The 25,622-nt window shown below is 46.6% G+C and overlaps 1 pseudogene; it reads right to left on the reverse strand.

Annotated features, from left to right (window-relative positions):
- Nucleotides 1–6,434: 6,434 nt before the first annotated feature.
- LOC144107672 (uncharacterized) lies at nucleotides 6,435–8,614 on the reverse strand (annotated as a pseudogene).
- Nucleotides 8,615–25,622: the final 17,008 nt, after the last annotated feature.

A 25,622-nucleotide genomic window follows, 5' to 3' on the forward strand; every position in this document is an offset into this window, starting at 1 on the left:
AATATGTTTGGCAAGCTCTTGGTTGTTAGGGAGAGCCAGTGTTCCCACGAGGCTCTTGTTGGATGCGGGATGGGCGGTTGAGGTGGAGCTCGCCTACTCTCATGCCATGTGGTAGAGGGTCGAGGGAGGGATGGGGTAGGGGGTGGGGAAGGGGCTGCGCAAACGATATATATTGGGGTTTGGCGGTGCGGTGAGGGCAGTTGGTTTTTTTTGTGAGGGGGGGGGGGGGGGGCAGAAAAGTGCCTGTCTGCAGGACAAATTTTCCTCTCGTAGTGTGCGGTAAGATAGAGGGCGCATGCGGCGGTTCTAACGGTGCTCTCGTAAGTACTCGGCGTGAGAGAGATTCCCGACTTGCGGAAGCTTCAGGGGAGACCCATCACTCGCGCAGCGGACTCTCCGAAATTGCTGAAGCTGGAAGGTTTTGTAGATGCGAAATCCACCAGCTTTTCATCTTATGTCCTTAACCAGATGGATTCTAGTGTATACATAGCCGATTTACATTAATTTTGAGTAAATTTGATTTTGTAGCCCTTGCCGTAATTTTCTACCTTTTTTTGCTGCGGGCAGTGTGAAATCATCTGGCTTGAAACAATTTTAGTATTTCTTGATTTATATACCATTTCCACACGGAAATATAAACAGCATAACCAGATTGATTAGAAACCCATATATTTTCAGAACTCTGTTTTGTCGTAAGCCCGTTTGAACCAGTTCGAATTGTTTCGAACCGGTTCGAACCGGTGCGGAATGCCGATCCAGAGCCCAACTTGGAACTGAACCCCAAAGGCATGAACCCGAACACAAACCGAACCAGAAAAAAATTTTGTTCGACACCCTGGAATGAAGGTCCCGTATTCTCCATGTAATCTTTTTTAACTGAAGTAAAAACGCATATACAAGTGCTCATGAGGGAGCACTACATTCTGCCAAAGGGCACAAGCTAATATTTAGTTAGTTACCCACAGCTCCATTTACGGCACTACTGTGGGGGAAGAGGGCATAAAAACAACAAAACAACTTGTGTGGTACAAGTCCATGACCTATGTGCAAACAAAACAGACAAATATTCAACAAATTTGCTTAAAAGATACCATTATTTAGTCTTACTCGACTTGGAATTATTACACTTTTCATGAAACCAACGGTTCAAAAAAATGTTCGAAATGCTTGCCTTCAGGCGTAACACAGCACGTGAGCCGCTCTCGCGTCGAATCGACGACTCTGCGCAGCAATTCCGGGCCGATGCTCCTACAGGCGGCAACTAATATGTTCTTCACGTCGTTGACATCAGTGGGCTCAACCGCGTAAACGTTATCGTTCACATATCCCCAGCAAAAGAAGTCCAGTAATCGCGCCGCCCAAAACATCTCTCCTTCGCGTCCAATCCACTGCCGTGAAAAGTTACTGTTCAATCAGCTCTTTGCATTGAAGGAAAAACGTGGTGGGGCTCCGTCATGCTGGAACCGAACGTACCGCAGTTCGTTGAGAGGGAGGTTGGAGGAAAATGTCTCGACGACACCAGCAAGAATTTCGTGCACATTCTTCTTTCCATTCAGGTTATCTTCAAAGAAGTGTGGGCCAATGATTGTGTCCCCGAGTATGCCACACCAGGAATTTACACCCCTGCGAATATGTTGGTTGTGTTGCCGCAGCCAGTGAGTATTTTCTTGCGACCAGTAGTGAGCGTTGTGAATGTTTACTGCCACTCCTGTAAGATCAAGCCTCATCTCTCCAAATAACTTTTTGTAGGAAATCCTTAACTTGGTCAATTTTTCTTAGGGCCCATTTATTGAAGTCTGCTCGCTTTTCAAAGTCTGCCCCATTTAGGCCCCGGTGAAGGTTTACTTGGTATGAATGAAATTCGTACATTTTTTGAGCATTGAGCAATGTTCCCACGCTCTTTCCGCATCGTTTAGAAATATATCTGATGCTTATATTTGGCATTACGTGCGAGCAGGCAAGGACGTCAATTTCAAAGTCCTCATCGATGATGCTTTTCTTGGGCTGTCTTTCTTGATGAACAGAGGCTGTTGTGCGAAAACGTCTGAAAATGCTGACAAATGTTGGTCTCGTTGGAACTCGCCGATCTGGATGGCGAGACGCCTGCAGAGACTCGTTGCTAATGATGCGCTGCCATTCCTCGCGGCCATTGACAGCACAACATCTGCCTTTTCTGTGGTAGGATATTACCGTGATCCAGTCCAGCCAGCCAACGGAGAAGGTCCTAATGCGACGCCTGCTTCTTACAATGGCACCGCTTAATAGAGACAGTCAGTGGCAAAAACACACAGTGGGGAAGCTAAGAGGTTCACGCGATCCGCTTGCAAGACGATGCCCGATCCGTTCGTCAGTTTCGCGAAACCGCGAAGAAAAATAATCGTCAGTGATGCCACAATGAAGCGCAGTCCGCACGCCAGTTCCCAGTCGTTCTCAGATTTCCCAGGACTTTCTCAGGCGAAGGCAATGCCGGGCCCTCATATTACGCACTACCGACATGCACAGCGCCGCCCCTGAAACTCCGCAAGCTGCTAATTATAAGGTGCTGCCTGGCAGCTGTCACTTTCGTTTTATGCTTCGCGCTTGCAAGATTTTCAGTTGTTCTCTGAAGCCTGCGCAATCACAGAATAAAAAAAATGGCAGTGGCTTAACCTGGCTAACCCTGGAATTCAGCGAAAAGCAAGGACGCTTGCTAAGCGTCTGAGGCTCGTCCATGGCACCTCCGCTACACGCTCGCGACAGCCGTTATATATATACCCACACGACCACGTGGCTATGACGTGGTATCGCATGGTCTTACGACGCCCCCATCGGATGTCATCACGTGGCTTCACATCATCGTCGTCGTCATCATCATCATCATCAGCCTGACTACGCCCACTGTAGGGCAAAGGCCTCTTCCATGTCTCCGTTAACCCTGTCCTTTGCCAGCTGCGCTCACCATATCCCCCAAACTTCTTAATCTCATCCGCCCACCTAACTTTCTGCCGCCCCCTGCTACGCTTGCCATCTCTTTGAATCCACTCCGTTGCCCTTAAGGACCGGCGGTTAGCTTGCCTTCGCATTACATGCCCTGCCCAAACCCATTTCTTCCTCTTGAGGTTGAGGTTTGAGGTGTATTGAGGTAATACATAGTTCTTGCCCTTGAGACAGGGCAAAAGGAGGGAACACATTCTCCTGACTAGGCCCTGGCCTCGGAGGGCACCGACGGTGCAGCAACAGTGGCGCGTCAGCTGTCGCTCTCCACAGCAACAGTTATACAAGAACAAGCAACATTATCCAGAATATTGTAGTGTGTCAGAATGTACATACGAAAAACATAATGTAACAGTGCTGTGAAAAAAGCAAAAGGAAAGTAAAAAAAAGTTGGTTAGTAAATTTAAAGGCAATCAGTGAAAAGAATGCTCTGTTCAGGGTGGCAGTAAGAAGTGAAAAGAAAAACGAGAGAAGATCACAAGACCGCGCATTACAAAAATCATGCAGACAGTAAAATGAAATTCCAGCATTCACGCTTAAATTTGCGAGCTGTTTTACATTTCTTTGCAATATCAATCAATTTAGGGTGTGCATTACAGATTAGCATGATTTGATATTCCACAGTTTCCTTGCAATAAATTGTACGAGGGCGCTCTACTACAACTGAGGTTTTTCCGGAAAAAGTAACATGTATCTCTGCTAAGGTATTGATTATAGAAGCTGTTGTAGTCCTGTGTTACTTTTGTGTATACAAAAAGGCATAATCTGATAGTGTAGGAGATTGTAACAGGTGGTATAGCAAGCTGCTTCATTAGTTCACCTGCGCTGATGTAGGTTCTGGAGGGCATCAATAATCGAACCGCTTTACGCTGGAGCGCTAACAATTTTTTCATTTCAGTTCGGCCGCAGGTGCCCCAAACTAATAAACAGTAGTTGAAATATGAATGAACAAGCGAAAAGTACAGTTCTTTCTTGAACAAAGTGGGTAGAAGATAGCGAAGTCTATATATCATGTCTATAGACCGTGCTGCTTTTACACGAACCTTGTTTATGTGATCAGACCAGCTTAGATTTCTGTGAAAAGTGACGCCAAGAAATGAATGGCTGTCCACTTGTTCTAGTGTAGTCGACGCATAGCACAGTGTGATATCATAACCAGTCGGCTTATTTATGGCACGGAAAAGAATAAATTTTGTTTCCTTTGTATTCAGTTGAAGTTTGTTTATATACAACCAGGTATTTAGTTCGTGTAGCGAAGCGTTTGACTTTACTTCTATTTCTTTAAGATTAGCGCCAGAGAAAAAAAAAACATTAGTGTCATCGGCATATAACACAATCTGTTGAGTCATTGGAATGTTAACAATGTCGTTTATGTATAGTATAAACAACAAGGGACCTACTATTGATCCTTGTGGCACGCCGTATTTAACAAGTTGCATGTCAGATTGGGAACCATGTAATATACAAAACTGAAATCTTGAGCAGAGGTAGTTACGAATAAGGGCTAGGGCTATTCCCCTAATACCATATACATCAAGCTTCTTAATCAATATGTGATGCTTAATAGGGTCGAACGCTTTACGGAAGTCTAAGAAAATCCCAACTGTATAAAGTTAATCTTCGATATTTTTGATAATTTTATCTTTTGTTAGTAGTAGCGCCTTTTCCGTCGATTTTGCTTTCTGAAAACCGTACTGATGCTCTGAAATTACATGATTCAAAAGAAGGAAGTCATTTAAACGCTTGTATATGAATCGCTCCGCTACTTTAGAGAAAAGCGGCAGGACCGAAATGGGTCTATAGTTATTTAGGTCATTATACGTACCTCCCTTATGAATTAGAACAACGCGGGCTATTTTCATCTTGTCAGGAAATATACCAGATTCAAGCATGCGGTTACAGATATACGTCAGTGGCTCAGATAAGATATGCGAAGCGGCCTTCACCGGTGCTGCTTTTATTCCATCATAGCCGGCTGTTGATCTATTGTCGAGTTAGCATAGTATAGCATTTACTTCTTCGGGAGAGGTAGGGGCAAGAAAATTGAATCAGGAATATGCTTGCTCCTATACTCTTCTAATGTACTACAGAGACACGGAGGAGGTGCCGAGTTTCCTGCGCCTGCTTCCACAGAATGAGTGTTGAATATATCTGCTAACGGTTTACCGCAATAGCGTGTGCCATCTATTTCTAATTCAGGTGGTATGGAAGTAGCGTTATTTCCTGTCAGCTCACGAAACGTTTCCCAAGCTTTCTGAGGGTTACACAAAGAGTTGTAAAATTTGGGTTGGTAATATTCAGATTTTGATTTCGACTATAGGATGACATTAACACGCGTTTGTTCCCTCACCCACTATGCCCACTTCCGGTCTCTTAACGTTACACCTTTCATTTTTCTTTACATGGCTCGCTGCGTTGTCCTTAACGTAACCTGAACCCTTTTCGTTAGCCTCCACGTTTCTGCCCCGTATGTGTGTACTGGTAAGATACAGCTGTTGTATACTTTGCTCTTGAGGGATGTTGGTAAACTGCCATTCATGCATGTTACGACGAAGTGGCAGTGGAAGACGAAGTGGCCTCTCGCGTGGAAGGACGAACGAAGAAGAAGAGGTTTATGCAGCTCCCTGTTCGTGTTGGTGCTCCATGCTAGCAACTCTTCATTCTAACCTCCAACGTTTGTAAATAAATGTAAATAGTATTTCCCCGTAACATCCTTGGTGCTCCACCCCATTCTTATTATTCTAGTTACTTCCCTTTCATGACCCGGATCAGCGGTCACTGATTAAGAAATGCCAAAGCATGAGGGCGTCTAACCCTGGAGACAAAATAGAACTAGCAGAGCTATTGAAGTTAATAAATAAGCGGAAGGGTAGCGGACATAAGGAAGTTTAATATGGGGAAAATCGAGTATGCTTTAAAGAGCGGAGGTAACATAAAAGCGGCGAAGAGGAAACAGGCATTGGTAAAAATCAGATGTATGCGTTAAGAGACAAGAAGAGCAATGTAATTAGCAATATGTATAAGATAGTTTAACCGAAGAGTTCTACACAAATCTATACAGTAGCCAATGTAATCGGAACGTTAATGAGCGAGACAGCAGTGAACAGCAATGCGTCATCCCGTCAGTAACGAACGAGGAAGTAAAGAAAACCTTAGGAGCAATGCAAAGGGGAAAAGCAGCTGGTGACGATCAGGTAACAGCAGATCTGTTGAAGGATGGACGAGAGATTGCGCTAGAAAAACTAACCACCCTGCATATGCAATGCCTTATGACCTCAACCGTACCAGAAGCTTGGAAGAACGCTAACATCGTAGCACGCAAGCATGTGGGAACGAGGAATGAATTTTATTACGAAGTGCGCCGGTTCTTGTGCTGAGACATGCGCAGTGACCGTCTTGTACGCGCGTGTAACTGACGGTGCACACTGCTATATCTTCTCTTCACCGAAAAAAAAAGAAGGTTATGTTCGGCGTTCCGGCAAAGGAAACCGTTGTGGCTCCCCATGCTGTCGAGTGCTTCTACGAAGGCCGTCTTCAGGCATTACCGGCTGAATCGAAGTATCGCCTGGTGGTTCCGTTTCTGAAGGAGGGTCCTGTATTTCTACTTTCGTAGTTCTTAGATGTTCTCTTGTGCGACGCAAATGTCCGCTGCCAGCATCCATTATGTAGGGTCGCGGCGTGTTTGCAGTACCTACAAACCACTGCAGGGGCCCAGGTTGTCTGCACAGTATCATAAACGGACACTGTAGACCCTGTGTCTAGATCCGGGATATGTCTGGTCGACTTGTAGCACTTCTGTTGTCGGTTCCTAATGTCTGCTAGACGGCTTCGGACTGTTTCGGTGGGAATAGTCTTTGGCTCCAGATGACAGTCCAGCACTGGCAGCCTCGTACTGGTGCGGCGGCCCATCAGTCTTTCGGCTGGGGACTGCAGAAGGTCGTCTCTCGGTGAATTTCTCCATTCTAGCAGTGCGCTGCAAAATTCAAACGTGCCAAACGAGCATTTTTTTTAGCATCTTTTTTGCCTCTTGAACGGCACGCTCTGCCATGCCATTGCCACGGGGATAGTGGGGGCTGGACGTGACATGGTTGACGTGGTAATGAGATGTGAATGACCTGAACTTTGGGCTGGTGAACGGGGGGGGGGGGGGGGGGTTATCACTCCATATCTTGGCAGGTATCCCGTGTGTTGCAAAAACTTCCACGCATGCTTGGATAACCGCTTGCGCTGTTGTGTGGTAAAGCTTGCGTATCTCGAAAAAAAAAAACGATTAAAAATCTACTAGAATCAAGTACTAGTTGCCCCCGTAGTAGATCAAGTCCATGTCAACAGACTGCCAAGGTAAATTGGGCACTGGATGACTAAGCATTGCAAGCTTTGCATTTCTGTTTTTGTATTTCTGGCATACGGGGCAAGAAAGTGCAATCTCCCGGATAGCAGAATTCATGTTGGGCCAAAACATCACCTGCCGGGCCCTTTCCTTCATTTTCTCTTCTCCCCCGTGCGCCGCATGCAGTAAGTGGAGGACTTCCGGGCGCTTGGCTGGCGGGATGACCAGCTTGTTGCTCCGAAGCAGTAGGCCGTTCTCGACATGCAGTTCGTCGCGGTAGGCCCAAAACGGTCGCAGGGCATCCGGTACTTGTAGCCTTGTCTCGGGCCACTCTGTGCTGGAGTAACAAAGCAACTGCGACATAAGTGAGTCTTTTTCGGTTTCCTCCCGGATGCTTCGCAGCTGCTCGTCTGCAACCGGCAGGGAAGAAACAACATTGACTTCAAACTGCTCAGTTTCTTCTACCAGTTCCACTTTACTCGGAAAACGTGAGAGGGCGTCAGCTAAGAGAAGTTCTTTGCCTGGCTTGTACTTAACGATTATTGGGAACTTTTGAAGTACTAGCCTCATGCGTTGGAGGCGTATCGGGCATTCACACAAAGGCTTCTTGAATATAATTTCTAGTGGTCTGTGATCCGATTCGACCGTTACTTCTGGTCGTCCAAATATGTAATCTTGAAACTTTGTACAGCCATGGACGATTGCCAAAGTCTCCTTTTCGATTTGCGCGTACCGCTGTTGGGCTGCGGTCAGCGAACGGGATGAGTAAGCAAGAGGCTGTCCGTTTTGCAAAAGCACGGCCCCCACACCGTATTGGCTAGCATCAACGGATAATACCACAGGTTGGGCTTGCTGAAAGTATGCTAGGACTGGTGCTTGCATGAGGCTGGCACGAAGCTGCTGAAAACTAATCTCCTGTTGGTCTGACCAAATCCATGCTATGTCTTTCTTTAAAAGCTCTCTAAGTGGAGCAGACAGAGTGGACATATTTGGCACGAAACGGGCCACGAAGCTCACCATGCCGAGAAACACTTGAAGCTCCTTAAGATTTTTTGGTGGTGGTACTTGTAGGATGTCGTCCACCCGCTCAGGGTCCAGGCAGAGTCCTTCTTTGGTGAGTACATGGCCCATGTAGCGTACTCGGGGCTGCAAGAAGTGACACTTTTTTCTGTTCAGCTTCAAGTTGTGTTCTCTGCACCATGTGAGAAATTTTGACAGGTTGCTATCGTGCTTCTCGCGAGTTTTTCCCCAGACTAAAATGTCATCCATAACAACGGCTACACCAGCAAGCCCCTCTACTACTCCGTGCATTGCTCGTTGAAAAACTTCTGGAGCCGACGCTATGCCGAACGGCATCCGCAAAAACCTATATCTGCCATACGCGGTGCTCATAGTGCATTTGAGCGAGCTCGGTTCGTCCAACTTCACCTGCCAGAACCCGGATGACGCGTCCAAGGTAGAAAAGTACCTTGCTCCAGGCAGACGCAGTACTATGTCTTCCAGGGTTGGCATTTGGTAATGCTCCCTAAGGGTAGCCTTGTTCAAATCTGATGGGTCTAGACATATGCGCACTTTTTCACCTTTGACCACCACCACCACCACCACCATGTGGCTTTCCCACGAAGTTGGTTCGGTTACCTTTGCTATGACTCTTTCACTTTCCATTCTTTGGAGCTCTGCTTTCACGCGTTCTTGAAGTGAAAGAGCGACTCTTCTTGCGGGTTTAACGGTGCCTTGAGCACCGGACTTCAGCTGGATGTGGTAGGCGACACCCTTAAGTTCTCCTAGGCCTAGAAAGGCGTCTTCAAATTCCTGGGGGTCACTACAACCGACCGCATCAATTGAACCTATGACCTATGCGGCTTATCAGTCCAAGACGTTCAGCAACGCAGCCGCTCAGTGTCACTGGGACCTCAGGCTTGACGATATAAAATTATGCTTCAGTGCTCTGTGCTTTGTGGCTAACGGGCAGCTTAATCTTTTTTGATGCAATCCGTTTGTGGCCGAAAACGTGCGCAGTGTAGCGGAGCATAGCTGCGCAGGCTGGGATGTTATACGCCTTAGTATCGCCTCGGACATTACACAGCAGTTTTCACTGGTGTCAATCTTGCACCTTACATACATGCTTGCGATAACGACTCCTGAAGACCAGCGATCATCCCGATCTACGGCACGGACTTCAAGCGTTTGAAGAAAAAGTTCTTCGTCCTGTGTTAGGTGAACTTCTTGTACGCTTCGTCCTTTGTTGCGCGGTCGTGACAATGACTTTTGACATCTTCTAGTGCGCCAAACTCGCACTGCTCTGCAAGGGTCCGAAGTTCTGTGAGCCAATCGTTGAACGACTCACCCTCTTGCTGGTTCCTGGAGCCGAAGCGAAATTCGTTGAATGTCAGGTTCGTTGTTGGCTTGAAGTGGTCCTCAAACTTCTGCGTGACAATCTGGATGTCGTGCTTGTCGGCGTCATTCCCAAACGTGAAGTGTAGAACAATCGCCTGGCCTCTTCGCCAATTGCCATAAGGAACGTGGCAGCTTGAACCTCATTTGCTTGCTCTCTCAGCTTCGTGGCCGTTGCATATAGGTCGAACTCTTTCTTCCAGACGGTCCAGCTGTAAAAAGCGTCTCCCGTTGTGTCAAGCGGTTTCGGTGGGGGAAGCATCGATGACGCCATTTCTTTTCCAACTGTTGCGGTCGTTCCTGCTGGGACAGTTTCAGACTGCGAGGCTACGTTTGCCATACAAACTACGGTACGAAACCGCGCCCCACTTCTGACACCATGTAGCACGCAAGCATGTGGGAACGAGGAATGAATTTTATTACGAAGTGCGCCAGTATTTATACCACCAGCTCTTGAGCTGAGACATGCGCAGTGACCGCCTTGTGCGCGCGTGTAACTGACGGTGCACACTGCTACAATCATCTTAATTCATAAGAAAGGAGAAGTCAATGACTTGAAAAACTACAGACCGATCAGCTTACTGTCCGTTGCCAACAAGGTATTTACTAAGGTTATCGCTAATAGAGTCAGGGAAACCTTAGACTTCAATCAACCATGTGATCAGGCAGGCTTTCGTAAAAGATATTCCACATTAGATCACATTCACACTGTCAAACAGGTGATAGAGAAATGCGCAGAATATAACCAACCTCTATATACAGCCTTCATTGATTAGGAGAAAGCATTTGACTCTGTGGAAACCTAAGCAGTCATGCATGCATTGCAGAATCAGGGTGTTGAAGAGCCTTATGTGAAAATACTTGAAGATGTCTGTAGCAACTGCACAGTTATCATAGTCCTCCGTAAAATCAGCAATAAAATTCCAATAAGAAAAGGCGTCCGGCAGGGAGACACGATCTCACCAATGCTATTCACCGCCTGTTTACAGGAGGCATTCCGAGGCCTGGAATGGGATCAGTTGGGGATAAGAGTTAATGGAGAATACTTAAGTAACCTTCGATTCGCTGATGACATTGCCTTGATAAGTCCCTCAGGAAATGAACTGCACAGCATGATCAACGAGTTAGACAGGCATAGCTGAACGGTGGGTCTAAAAATTAACATGCAGAAAACCAAAGTAATGTTCAACAGTCTAGCAAGGGAACAGCAGTTCACAATTGGTAGCGAGGTGCTAGAAGTGGTAAGTGGTATGGTTTTCAGAAAGGAAAAACAGTTCAATCTGCCTTGCTGAACATCAAAGAAAAAATAATAACTAATATAGAGAATAAGATGTACACGGTAGACATATTCTTAGATTTTAGGAAAGCTTTTGACTCGATTAAACATGATATATTATATAATAAACTTTATAACTATGACATCCGTGGCATCGCGCTTGACTTAATTAAAAGTTACTTGCATAACCGTTGCCAGTTTGTAAAAATCAATAGCTTCACATCAACGTCTAAACTGATGCAGTATGGTGTCCCGCAGGGATCTATCTTAGGCCCCCATTTATTTATTCTGTATATTAATGACATTGTATGTATTCCTCGAACTCCTGATATTATTTTATACGGCGATGACGCAAATATCTTTTTTCTAGGAACCTACCTAATGAGCATATTAACAGAGGCAAATACATGGCTTGAACAATTATCTATCTGGTTATATCATAATCAGATTGTCCTCAACGCAGAAAAAAACAAACTACATGATATTCCGACCCAAAAATAAGGCAGCAGATTGTTATCTAAAGCTGGAATTTCAGAAAAAAGTGATAACGCAAGTAAGCAAGCAGAAATGTTTAGGCGTGACCTTTCAGGAAAACCTAAACTGGACACCACACATCGATAGCATCTGCACCAATATATCGAAAACCTTAGGTATCCTAAACAAATTCAGGTACATACTGCCCGCGTGGTTCAAAAGACAGTTGTACTATGCAGTGATCTACTCACGACTACATTGCTGCGTATTGGTATGGGGCACGACTTCAAAGGGCAATCTTGAACGGCTTCATATCATGCAGAAGAAAGCGATTCGATTTATTGAAAAACTACCAGCACGTGACCATACTCAAGATTTTTTCTATGAAAACAAGATTCTTACATTTACTAACATATTTCGCCAAGAACTAGCACTAAGAATATATAACGAAATCAAACGTGATCAACCAGTTTTTTTTCGCAACATATGAACGCGCAGACTGTGGCTACGAGTTGAGAAATGTAATGTCTACTTCAAACCTGATCAGAACATTTTATGGGAAACAGTCGGTTAACTTTCAAATACCTGCACTTTTAAACATGTTTCAGGAAATAGTTCAAACAGTTTGTAATTCCAACTCAGTAAATAGTTTTAAAAGACAAGTTAAAAATTTCTTATTGGATAAAACATGATTAACTACCCTGTTGAGATGTATGATATTTTAATTGGTTTTTGTCTGGTATTGTATTGTATCTTGGATTGTGCCTTTGTACTGCTGCACGAACTGCTGCACGAACTTAATCCGAGATAAAAGTTCAAGGTACGCCCATTCCAGCGAAGCTCGGTGTGTGTGTGCGTGTGCGTGCGCGCGCGCGTGTGTGCGTGCGTGCGTGCGTGTGTGTGTGTGTGTGTGTGTGTGTGTGTGTGTGTGTGTGTGTGCGTGCGTGCGTGCGTGCGTGTGTGTGTGTGTGTGTGTGTGTGTGTGTGTGTGTGTGTGTGTGTGTGTGTGTGTGTGTGTGTGTGTGTGTGTGTGTGTGTGTGTGTGTGTGTGTGTGTGTGTGTGTGTGTGTGTGTGTGTGTGTGTGTGTGTGTGGACTTCAACCTCAGCATCTATAGCGGGCAGAATGTTCTGAAGCCTCCCAGACAACATCAAACGTCCTGAGGACGTCCTCAAATGATCAGAACGACCTCATTCCGAACAGGATATTCTGAGTACCTTCTCAGTGCACCGATGGTTAAATGTCCTCATGAGGATGTCCTCAGTTCGTACTCTGCATGACGGCTCGAGGATGAAAATTCCTCAAATGTCCTACAATCGTCTTATCGCAGGATAGTACTGCTGAACCGATATGAGATAAAGCCAGCATTATCTCTCGCACTCCACTCTAATTATAAACTGAATGTTTATTAAACGATATGTGTGTACAATAGTTATCTAATGAAGGAAACCGTTGTGACTCCAAAAATTATATGCCCTGAGGAGATATATCTTAAGATACTTTTGCTTTTACGCCTGTTCTTGTGCATCGCATGCTTCTGATGGGGTTGGACTGCTTTGATTTTCTGGCCACTCATCTTTTCCATTTAGGCAGTAGAATTACACTAGCTTTGAATATGGTACTCCCATGAAAAAAAAAAAGGTATTGATACAAAACCTGAACTAGTACCGAGAACGTCCCTAAATATGATCCTCAAGACATCTTGAGTATGCGCAGCGGATAGACAAACGGATTTCAGTTGGACTGCTTAAGGAGCTGTTACAGACAACCTGATGACGTCTAAATATCCTGACACGGACGTCCCGAGGTCATACTCAGGACATCTTTGCGTTGTCTGTGCTTCACCCCACCGCAACCCAAACGGATCAGAGAAATTTCCGGGCAGATGCCAAATTCTGCTGACTTCATCCACCTGAAGGCCCAGGGTGGGTTCCGTATAACCATATGGTATAATGGCTTTTGCCATAAAGGACTTGTACGCTTTTGTGATGACGTCACGGCGTCGGAGGAGTTATAGGGAATGCAGTCAAGGGTTCGACAGAATCCTGTCTGGCGAGGGGGAAACATAGTGGATAAATAAAATGTACACTCGCCAAAAATGGGTTTTAAAATATGACGTTTCGGGACCACTACGGGTCCCTTGTTATAGGGACTCTGAAACACCGTTTCAGGAGAGTACATAAACTCACTCAATCAATATATTCTTTCATCATAAACACCCGAGCCAAATAATGCACTTCTACACGCAGCAGAAAACCCACAATCGCGCGGGAATGTTGGCGAGTTCTTTGCGGCCACTTTTTCATGTTGGGGCCACCTCCGTCGCACGGCACTGCGTAATTCTGTTCAGAGATGGGTATTGGTTACATTTTTTAAGGTGTTACGCAGCTTATACAAAACGTAATAAAAAAATTCTTGCTGGACGATATTCCTGAAGCAGCATCTTTGGCATCCCAGGAACACCACACTTTATTAAGAGCGGCTTTCAAAGTTCCTTTAAAGGGTACTGAATAAAAATCTGGAAGTACTGCGAAAGCGCTAGATTTTCATTTTCAAGATGCGATTACACAAGTATACAGTCATCATTCCGGTTATTTTTGAGCGGAAAGCTGTATTTTTGGCGTTTTGAGAGCGGCTGCCGGGACGCACTCAGTGAGCGCTTGCTTATGAGTTGGCGGGCATGACGTCACGTCTACCCTCAGCAGCGCCGTGGGCAAGCTGGCTTGGCAGTGCGCAGTTCAAGAATCTCCGTCCTCTCGTTCCTCTGGCGGGAACAAGATGGCGCCCCTGTTGCGAAATGTTGCTTTTTTGGTTCGCTGTTGCTGAAGGCGATGGGGATTTGCGATTAATTCTGACCGAATCAGGGAAGTAGTCACCCAGAATATACAACCACAAGATGCAGGCAGAGAATCTTGAAGCATGGAAACGAGGAAGCTGAATGAAATGAATTGTACAGTGAAGCAAAAGCACGCCAAAGGCGTTCACTTTCTTGCGGGCGTCACATCCCATACTGTGCGAGCTTTCACTTGCAGCAGCTAGGTACGAAGGTTTGAGCAATATTCATTAAATTAAGTACTTTCTGCTCATCTCCGTTTCAAAAGAGGGTTGTTTTGGTCACTCTCAGGGGCTTAACTATCATTTGGACCAGCTAGAAATCTCCGCGGCAGATCTTTTGTTCACTAACCCTTTAAGGGGATAATACTTAGCTTTTGGCGAAACAACATCGTCCGCTGACGCTACGTCCGTGTTGTGATCGCCGAATGAGTTTCCCGTGCATCTTTTATTGTCTCCTATTTGATATTTCCGGAGCGAAATTTATCACAACACCTGAACGAATTAAAGGATCGGGCGTTAAGCCTATTTCATGCCGCGTGATGGCTGTGTTGTGTGTCAATTAATGGTTCTGAAAACATGTGGAATACGTCCCCTGATGAATTACGTGCACTTTCTGGCAAAGGACACAAGAACTTCCCCAGCTTCGAGACTAGTAATATATCCGCGCGGCATAACTTAATTCACAGTAAAAAAACAATATACAGCCCCAACATATGCGTTGTTTCCCTGATCGCTGTGCAGTGCCGTGCGGATCTTCCTGGGTAACGCGGCAAGCAACCTTAAAAAAAAAAACGCAGTTGTGGCCTAGTGATTTGAGCATCCGTCTCGCATGCGGGGGTGCGGTGTTCGATACCCAGCGCCGCCGGGTACCCACCGGTGATACATTGGGTACAAGCTTTCCCATTGCCTGGTGATCGGCATCTTTGGAATAGAGTGCTTAAGAAAAAAGCATTTTGCCCCACCTTTACTAGACGAAAAACTCCTTGTGCTATGACGTTCTTTGGCCAATCGAGGCTGTCCTTGCGCAATAAAATACATTATCATCATCATTAAGGGGCCATAAAGGTATGCAGGACATCATCGGTAACATTTTCGCACCTCGCGAGATATCTGACCGCCCAGATAAGATATCTGTGGGATATCCTTGGGACGTGCCTTTCTTCACTGGGAGAGAAGCGTGGGCCACCTATAGCGACATTCACTTGTGGGTGTGCATGGCTACACGTGCTCAAAGGCCACGTGCTTTTGATTTGGCACACACCGAAAAGGGCAGAATTTTTAACAGGCAGCTACTCACCTGTAATTACTGGCCGGCACTTAACTGCAACTGTTAGCTATTAAATCTTGTCTAACGGTGATTTTCACGAAATATAGGCGGAGCCGCAGTCGAGCCAAGATGGCAACCGTAAAGAGGACTCTTTGACAGCACGATTGAGTCACGTTTTTTTTTTTTTCACTGAAGGTGAGCGCCTAGTTTTATCTAAACACTGTGTATTAGTCGGTCTAAAACACAGAACCGATGAAAAATTGGAGATCGTTTACCTCTGTCTGCAAACGTCCACCCTGTGACATTTATAGTGGTGTCAAGATCTCGAGCGCTGAGAGTTCCTACACGGACGTAATCATAATCATAATCATAATTGGTTTTGGGGGAAAGGAAATGGCGCAGTATCTGTCTCGTATATCGTTGGACACCTGAACCACGCCGTAAGGGAAGGGATAAAGGAGAGAGTGAAAGAAGAAAGGAAGAATAGGTGCCGTAGTGGAGGGCTCCGGAATAATTTCGACCACCTGGGGATCTTTAACGTGCACTGACATCGCACAGCACACGGGCGCCTTAGCGTATTTCCTCCATAAAAACGCAGCCGCCGCGGTCGGGTTCGAAACCGGGAACTCCGGATCAGTAGTCGAGCGCCCTAACCACTGAGCCACCGCGGCGCGTAAGGACGTGAAGTAAGAAAAATGCAAGCACGTCTAGAGTTTCCTATTGCATTATTAAGGTAAGCAGGGCTCTGCGAATCATTGCATATCGTTGAAAGCACTGAAAGAATGGTTAGCGATGGTTTCGCTTTGAACCGTCGTGTGTATGGATTCCAAATCAGCAAGCTGAACCAACCCGCCGCGGTGGCTCAGTGGTTAGGGCGCTCGACTACTGATCCGGAGTTCCCGGGTTCGAACCCGACCGCGGCGGCTGCGTTTTTATGGAGGAAAAACGCTAAGGCGCCCGTGTTCTGTGCGATGTCAGTGCACGTTAAAGATCCCCAGGTGGTCGAAATTATTCCGGAGCCCTCCACTACGGACCTATTTGTTCCTCTCTTCTTTCACTCCCTCCTTTATCCCTTCCCTTACGGCGCGGTTCAGGTGTCCAACGATATATGAGACAGATACTGCGCCATTTCCTTTCCCCAAAAAAACCAATTATTATTATTAAGCTGAACCACAGTAGCATTTACATGTGGCCATGTCACTTGGGTCGAGCATGCAACGTCCTTGAATGCCATCCGTGAGCAGACTTAAGCTTGTTTAGAGCGTGGAGCGGTGCGGTGCGGAACAAATGCACAGCGCTCAAGTGCTGTGTTGAGGGCATTGTGCTAGTTTCTTGCTTTCATTTCTATGCAGCTGCGCTTCAGCGCGAGCATTGGCCGTGAAACGCCGTACTACTGAAAAATTTGCGAACCGTGAAACACGAGTGTTTAGGATGGACAGATACCAAAACGAAAATATAAGACAGAGGGAGAAAAAAAAATTAAGTATCGGCGCTTTAGTTGCACCCGCCGCGGTGGCTCAGTGGTTAGGGCGCTCGGCCACTGATCCGGAGTACCCGCGTTCGAACCCGACCGAGGCTGCCGTGTTTCGATGGAGGCGAAACGCTAAGGCGCCCGTGTGCTGTGCGATGTCAGTGCACATTAAAGATCCCCAGGTGGTCGAAAGTATTCCAGAGCCCTCCACTACGGGATCTATTTCTTCCTTTCTTCTCTTAGTCCCTCCTTTATCCCTTCCCTTACGGCGCGGTTCAGGTGTTAGCCGGTATGTGAGACAGATACTGCGCCATTTCCTTTCCCCGAAAACCAATTTTTATTTTCATTTTAATCGGACGACTAGGGTGTCAATCGTAGCTAGTCGCTGTAATTGCGGCCACGATGGAACCGTATACAATGCTCGCAAGATTGTACCTCGTTGCAACCCAAGCTGCAACTAAAGAAAATGAAATAATAATAATAATAATTGGTTTTCGGGCAAAGGAAAAGGCGCAGTATCTGCCTCACATATCAGTGGATACCTGAACCGCGCCGTAAGGGAAGCGATAAAAGAGGGACTGAGAGAAGAAAGCAAGAAAGAGATGCCGCAGTGGTGGGCTCCGGAACCTGTGCGATGTCAGTGCACGTTAAAGATCCCCAGGTGGTCGAAATTATTCCGGAGCCCACCACTGCGGCATCTCTTTCTTCTCTCAGTCCCTCCTTTATCGCTTCCCTTACGGCGCGGTTCAGGTGTCAGCCGGTATGTGAGACAGATACTGCGCCATTTCCTTTCCCCGAAAACCAATTTTTATTTTCATTTTAATCAGACGACTAGGGTGTCAATCGTAGCTAGTCGTTGTAATTGCGGCCACGATGGAACCGTATACAATGCTCGCAAGATTGTACCTCGTTGCAACCCAAGGCGCAACTAAAGAAAATGAAATAATAATAATTGGTTTTTGGGGAAAGGAAATGGCGCAGTATCTCCCTCACATATCAGTGGACACCTGAACCGCGCCGTAAGGGAAGCGATAAAAGAGGGACTGTGAGAAGGAAGGAAGGAAGAGATGCCGTAGTGGAGGGCTCCGGAATAATTTCGACCGCCTGGGTGGTCTTTAACGTGCACTAACATCGCACAGGCGCCTGTGCGATGTTAGATGGACTGAACCTGCAGATGCTGAAAAAGCAGGTCTTGGTTAGCAAGTCTGATGTCCTGAACATCTTTTTTACGGCAAAGACCCATAGAATGCCTGTCCGTTCAGGGCGATTGTTACAGAGAGAGGAAGTTGGCAGGGCGAAGTCAGCAGGTTTCTGCAAACCCATCTTAAAAACCTAAAGCCTGAAGACCCTTTCAAGATTGACGGATCTCATCATTTGGTTGAATTGCTAAAAACAGCCGTCCCTGGTGCTAATTGTGCGGTGTCCGTTGATGTCGAAGAGTTAATTTATTCTGTTCCGCATGGAGAACTTTTCAGTGTTGTAAGGGAGCTCATCGAAGCTGGTGACGTGGTTGATTTCCAGAACTCCTGCGGTGTGTCTGTGGATTCCTTCTTGGAGCTGCTCAGGTTCTATTTAACTTCAACCATATTCTCTTTTGATGGTAAACACTATGTTCAAAAGAAAGGCATCTGTATTGGTTCCAGCGTTGCCCCACTGTTGTGCGAAATCTTTCTGGCCAATTTAGATCGAGTGCTGAAACGCAAGTTGACCCATGCCTTCATATCTATAGCGTTTTTAGATACGTAGATGACTTTCTTCTCCTTTTAAAACTTTCACCTAATGATGTATTAGCTGACGTAGCAGATGAGCTTTTGGCTGTGTTCTCTGGATGTTCACATTCTCTAAATTTTACCCTTGAGCTTCCGCAAGATGGATATATCCAGTTTTTAGACTTAAAATTAGATTTTAATCAACATGACCATGTATGCTGGGCTTTTCAGCCGAGATCGAAGAAAGCTTTATTGCCGTTCGACTCATCCCATTCAACGCTCGTTAAACGGGCCATGGCTTCTTGTTTTTTTAGGTCTGCGCTTTTGAAATCATGCCATCACAAAGTGCAGCTCAGTTTTCTTCTTCAACTTGAGCGACTCGAAAAGGCGGGTTTTCCAAGCTCCCTTTTAAGATCTGTGGCCGAATCGCTGCTCAAAAAGCTTTGCCAGACGGCACAAGAAGACACCTTTTCCCATGAGCCACCTAGTCGAAATAAGTGTGTTGTCCTACCATATCTTCACAGTATTTCCCACAATCTTAAGAAGATCTCAGGCAGATATGGCGTTGACGTGGTCATGTCTGCGCCCTGCAAGCTCTCAAAACTCTTCAATTTGGTGAGGAAGCAGACTTCAACGCATGTAGTTTGCGGCATGAGGCATTCGAAGAAGTATGTCTCATGCGCGACGGGGGTGGTTTATAAGATTCCCCTCAGCTGTGGTCGATTTTATATCGGACAAACTGGCAGATGTTTAAACATTCGTCTGCAAGAGCATGCGCGCTCCTTGAGTAGGCCCGGCGTACCTGCCCTGCCCGTTCATTGTCGCAGTTGTAAGGGCTGCTATCCTAAGCTTAATTGTACAGAGATCATGGGAAGAAGAAAGGGGTAGTTGGAAAGGGAAATTGTCGAGGCTGTTGCCATCCTGGAATCGGAGCCAGATAAGTGTGCCAGCACGCCTTATGTGTCTATGTTTCAGAAAGAGTTAGCATTTTTGTCAGCGTTTCACTAGGTTGTTTTTTGCTTGGTTTTGCGCAGGTTAGTTGTATCATTCTTGCTCGGTTTCATTCATGTTTTCGTCATGGTTGTCATTGAACTGTTTCTACATGCTTCATTTTCTTTTTATGATTTATGATTGCTGTCCAGATTACACGCGCGGCTGATCCTTATAAGCTCTGCTGTGTTACAATAAATGTTCAGTTGTCAGTACCGCCCTGTGTTGTCGCCTGCCTCAGTCCCGTCCTGTTTTGCGGTTTTGCTCTTCATGACACCCGCCGCGGTGGCTCAGTGGTTAGGGCGCTCGACTACTGATCCGGAGTTCCCGGGTTCGAACCCGACCGCGGCGGCAGCGTTTCGATGAGGCGAAACGCAAAAAGGCGCCCGTGTGCTGTGCGATGTCAGTGCACGTTAAAGATCCCCAGGTGGTCGAAATTATTCCGGAGCCCTCCACTACGGCACCTCTCTCTTCCTTTCTTCTTTCACTCCCTCCTTTACCCTTCCCTTACGGCGCGGTTCAGGTGTCCAACGATATATGAGACAGATACTGCGCCATTTCCTTTCCCCCCAAAACCAATTATTATTATTATTATTCTTCATGAGATATGGAGGAAAAAACGCTAAGGCGCCCGTGTGCTTTGCGATGTCAGTGCACGTTAAAGATCCCCAGGTGGTCGAAATTATTCCGGAGCCCTCCACTACGGCACCTCTTTCTTCCTTTCTTCTTTCAGTCCCTCATTTCCCCTTCCCTTATGGCGCGGTTCAGGTGTCCAATGATATATGAGACAGATACTGCGCCATTTCCTTTCCCCAAAAAAACCAATTATTATTATTATTCATGAGATCACACCAACTTGCCCAAGCTTCTACAGTTTCCGCTTCAGAAACAACAAAAACACAAGGCAGTAATGTGTGCCTGCATTTCATCGCATCCGCAGTATACGGTGGCACCACCTGGGCCTCGTCGCCAGCTCTTCAAGACGTCCATAAAAAAAAAAGTGCTCGGCCAAGCCGCCCCGCACAGTCATTCTTCAGTTCCGTCGGCCAAGAACGAAAAGAAATCACCGCCGTCTGTCACTCCACTTTCTTGCCACATGGAGCGTCATACACAACAGCTGCGTCACACTATAGGGAAAAGCTTCACGCCGATCGTGTGCCGCTGTCTCGCGTGCATAATTAACGGATTAGGCTCAAATTTCAGACGTGCATATCTCAGGACGCAGGCGTGCTACTAAACGTGTACGAAATAGAATAGTCATAAAATACCACTGCCTCTTAGTTTTCAATATAAACATATATGCTAACCGCAGTGAATAAAAAGTTAATTATTGAATTCAGCTAATTACTAATATTACGATGGAAATTACTCTCACAGTTCGCGTCCTCCTGGCCGCATAATTCATGTGCAAAAACAACTCTTGTGTATTGCTCTTTGTAATTTATTTTAATCCAGGAATTCGAACTTTGAACGCGCATAGGAGGCAGTACCTATAGGAGGTTCTATAGGCACTACATCGTCTTGGGCTCTATTTCGACACAATGAATCTGCAGCTACCGACCGCGCTTGCTTGACTCCAATATGACTTGTTACGGCATAGACAAGAAATAAATTGTTTTTGAGCTCTCAATCGTTATCAGGTGCTAACGCGATCATCATTCAAGCCAGCGCTCACCTCGCGATACGCAGCTAAGCGTGATATTACTGCTGCACGAACTTAATCCGAGATAAAAGTTCAAGGTACGCCCACTCCAGCGAAGCTCGGTGTGTGTGTGTGTGTGTGTGTGTGTGTGTGTGTGTGTGTTGTGTGTGTGTGTGTGTGTGTGTGTGTGTGTGTGTGTGTGTGTGTGTGTGTGTGTGTGTGTGTGTGTGTGTGTGTGTGTGTGTGTGTGTGTGTGTGTGTGTGTGTGTGTGTGTGTGTGTGTGTGTGTGTGTGTGTGTGTGTGTGTGTGTGTGTGTGTGTGTGTGTGTGTGTGTGTGTGCGCGCGTGCGCGCGCGCTCGCGCGTGTGCGTGTGTGTGGACTTCAACACCTCAGCATCTATAGCGGACAGAATGTTCTGAAGCCTCCCAGACAACATCAAACGTCCTGAGGACGTCCTCAAATGATCAGAACGACCTCATTCCGAACAGGATATTCTGAGTACCTTCTGAGAACCGCAGTAGCATTTACATGTGGCCATGTCACTTGGGTCGAGCATGCAACGTCCTTGAATGCCATCCGTGAGCAGACTTAAGCTTGTTTAGAGCGTGGAGCGGTGCGGTGCGGAACAAATGCACAGCGCTCAAGTGCTGTGTTGAGGGCATTGTGCTAGTTTCTTGCTTTCATTTCTATGCAGCTGCGCTTCAGCGCGAGCATTGGCCGTGAAACACCGTACCTACTGAAAAATTTGCGAACCGTGAAACACGAGTGTTTAGGATGGACAGATACCAAAACGAAAATATAAGACAGAGGGAGAAAAAAAAAATTAAGTATCGGCGCTTTAGTTGCACCCGCCGCGGTGGCTCAGTGGTTAGTGCGCTCGGCCACTGATCCGGAGTACCCGCGTTCGAACCCGACCGAGGCTGCCGTGTTTCGATGGAGGCGAAACGCTAAGGCGCCCGTGTGCTGTGCGATGTCAGTGCACATTAAAGATCCCCAGGTGGTCGAAAGTATTCCAGAGCCCTCCACTACGGTATCTATTTCTTCCTTTCTTCTCTTAGTCCCTCCTTTATCCCTTCCCTTACGGCGCGGTTCAGGTGTTAGCCGGTATGTGAGACAGATACTGCGCCATTTCCTTTCCCCGAAAACCAATTTTTATTTTCATTTTAATCGGACGACTAGGGTGTCAATCGTAGCTAGTCGCTGTAATTGCGGCCACGATGGAACCGTATACAATGCTCGCAAGATTGTACCTCGTTGCAACCCAAGCTGCAACTAAAGAAAATGAAATAATAATAATAATAATTGGTTTTCGGGCAAAGGAAAAGGCGCAGTATCTGCCTCACATATCAGTGGATACCTGAACCGCGCCGTAAGGGAAGCGATAAAAGAGGGACTGAGAGAAGAAAGGAAGAAAGAGATGCCGCAGTGGTGGGCTCCGGAACCTGTGCGATGTCAGTGCACGTTAAAGATCCCCAGGTGGTCGAAATTATTCCGGAGCCCACCACTGCGGCATCTCTTTCTTCTCTCAGTCCCTCCTTTATCGCTTCCCTTACGGCGCGGTTCAGGTGTCAGCCGGTATGTTAGACAGATACTGCGCCATTTCCTTTCCCCGAAAACCAATTTTTATTTTCATTTTAATCAGACGACTAGGGTGTCAATCGTAGCTAGTCGTTGTAATTGCGGCCACGATGGAACCGTATACAATGCTCGCAAGATTGTACCTCGTTGCAACCCAAGGCGCAACTAAAGAAAATGAAATAATAATTGGTTTTTGGGGAAAGGAAATGGCGCAGTATCTGCCTCACATATCAGTGGACACCTGAACCGCGCCGTAAGGAAAGCGATAAAAGAGGGATAATAATAATAATAATAATAATAATAATAATAATAATAATAATAATAATAATAATAATAATAATAATAATAATAATAATAATAATTGGTTTTGGGGGGAAAGGAAATGGCGCAGTATCTGTCTCATATATCGTTGGACACCTGAACCGCGCCGTAAGGGAAGGGATAAAGGAGGGAGTGAAAGTAAGGAAGAAATAGGTGCCGTAGTGGAGGGCTCCGGAATAATTTCGACCACCTGGGGATCTTTAACGTGCACTGACATCGCACAGCACACGGGCGCCTTAGCGTTTTTCCTCCATTAAAACGCAGCCGCCGCGGTCGGGTTCGAACCCGCGAACTCCGGATCAGTAGCCGAGCGCCCTAACCACTGAGCCACCGCGGCGGGTAGAGGGATAAATAATAATTGGTTTTTTGGGGAAAGGAAATGGCGCAGTATCTGTCTCATATATCTTTGGACACCTGAACCGCGCCGTAAGGGAAGGGATATAGGAGGGAGTGAAAGAAGGAAGAATAGGTGCCGTAGTGGAGGGCTCCGGAATAATTTCGACCACCTGGGGATCTTTAACGTGCACTGACATCGCACAGCACACGGGCGCCTTAGCGTTTTTCCTCCATAAAAAAAAAAACGCTAAGGCGCCCGTGTGCTGTGAGTAGAAAGGAAGAGATGCCGTAGTGGAGGGCTCCGGAATTATTTCGACCGCCTGGGTGGTCTTTAACGTGCCCTGACATCGCTGTTAGACGAGTTAGACCACCCAGGCGGTCGGAATAATTTCGACCGCCTGGGTGGTCTTTAACGTGCCCTGACATCGCACAGGCACCTGTGCGATGTTAGGGCACGTTAAAGACCTGTGCGATGTCAGGGCACGTTAAAGACCACCCAGGCGGTCGAAATTATTCCGGAGCCCTCCCTACGGCATCTCTTCCTTTCTTCTCTCATGCAGTCCCTCTTTTATCGCTTCCCTTACGGCGCGGTTTAGGTATCCACTGATATGTGAGGAAGATACTGCGCCATTTCCTTTCCCCCAAAACCAATTATTATTATTATTTCATTTTCTTTAGTTGCGGCTTGGGTTGCAACGAGGTACAATCTTGCGAGCATTGTATACGGTTCCATCGTGGCCGCAATTACGACTAGCTACGATTGACACCCTAGTCGTCCGATTCAAACCGAAGAAATCTATAATGGCACCGAGTTCTTATATGGAAGAACGAAGTTTATCTGAAAATGCCGCGAACGCACGGCCATCGACGCTGTGACTGGCTTGCCAATCCGCACGTTCTGCACCCAAAGCTGCCGTCTTTGGGCTGACAGAAGAGTTTAAGCAATGGAATTATATCTCCCGGCTTTTCCGTCACGTTAACGTACAAAAGGTGCGCAGCAGTGTTGCCGAGCTTTCTTTTTGCATGACGTTCCGGGGACGACATCCGAATGTGCTTGATACGCAGCACCAACAGCACGCAACGCGAATCTGTCGGGAGAGTTCGCCGTACACGGGATCGCAGCGCGGCCGCTCTGTGTGGCGCTACGTAGTGAAAAACGCCTATATATTTATAGGAGAACTGGCAACGTCTGAGCGTGCCGACGAAGCACTCGCAAAGGAGCAAACAAATGCTTCCGCGTTTTGACGTGGTGAGATCCTGAAAATCGAGCACAGAAGCCATTTCATGGGACATATATCGAATTCTGGCTATCCTTGATTATAGACTATCCCCAGACATAATGATGGGTTGTATCTGAGAATCGAGTGATTTCCTTGCAGTAACATATCCCACATATAATGAGTGCGTGGCCTGTAATCATGCATCATCGTAGTAGTGTAGCTTAAAAGAACATGTTAAAATAGCAAGGTGAAAAATTGGGCTGGTTGGTGCATGATCTAGTGGCAGGAACAGCGCAGCACGAGACAAAGAAGGGACAGGCGGGACACGACGCGGGACAGGCAGCGTCGTGTCCCGCCTGTCCCTTCTTTGTCTTGTGCTGGGCTGTTCCTGCCACAAGATGTTAAAACTGCTGAGAGTTGAATTTTTCACCATGAATTGGTCAACACTTGCTGCTCTTATACGAATGACTTCACCAGCTTATAACTTAAAACTCTGAAAGTCGGCTTATCGGCAAAGCAAATATCCCTTTACAATGGCGGCAGAGCCTGTCCTTGGGGCAGAAATTGGGTGCAGCACTGGCAACATCTCTTGCAAGTGTTCTGTATGCACCTGCTGACCGATAGTGGCAGAGCTGCTCATTCCCCCGTCGCGACTGCACCATGAGGCAGGTGCATGCAGGGAGGCGGGGCACATTTTTTTGCTGCAACATGCACTTGCCAAGGAATGATTTGGTAGATCTGTGCTTACTCCGTGCATAACAACTACAGCTCTAGCATGTAAGCTCGGGGAAAGGATGTGCGGCATT

The sequence above is a fragment of the Amblyomma americanum genome, chromosome 1 (genome assembly GCF_052857255.1).
Source record: "Amblyomma americanum isolate KBUSLIRL-KWMA chromosome 1, ASM5285725v1, whole genome shotgun sequence".
Classification (NCBI taxonomy): Eukaryota; Metazoa; Arthropoda; class Arachnida; order Ixodida; family Ixodidae; genus Amblyomma; species Amblyomma americanum.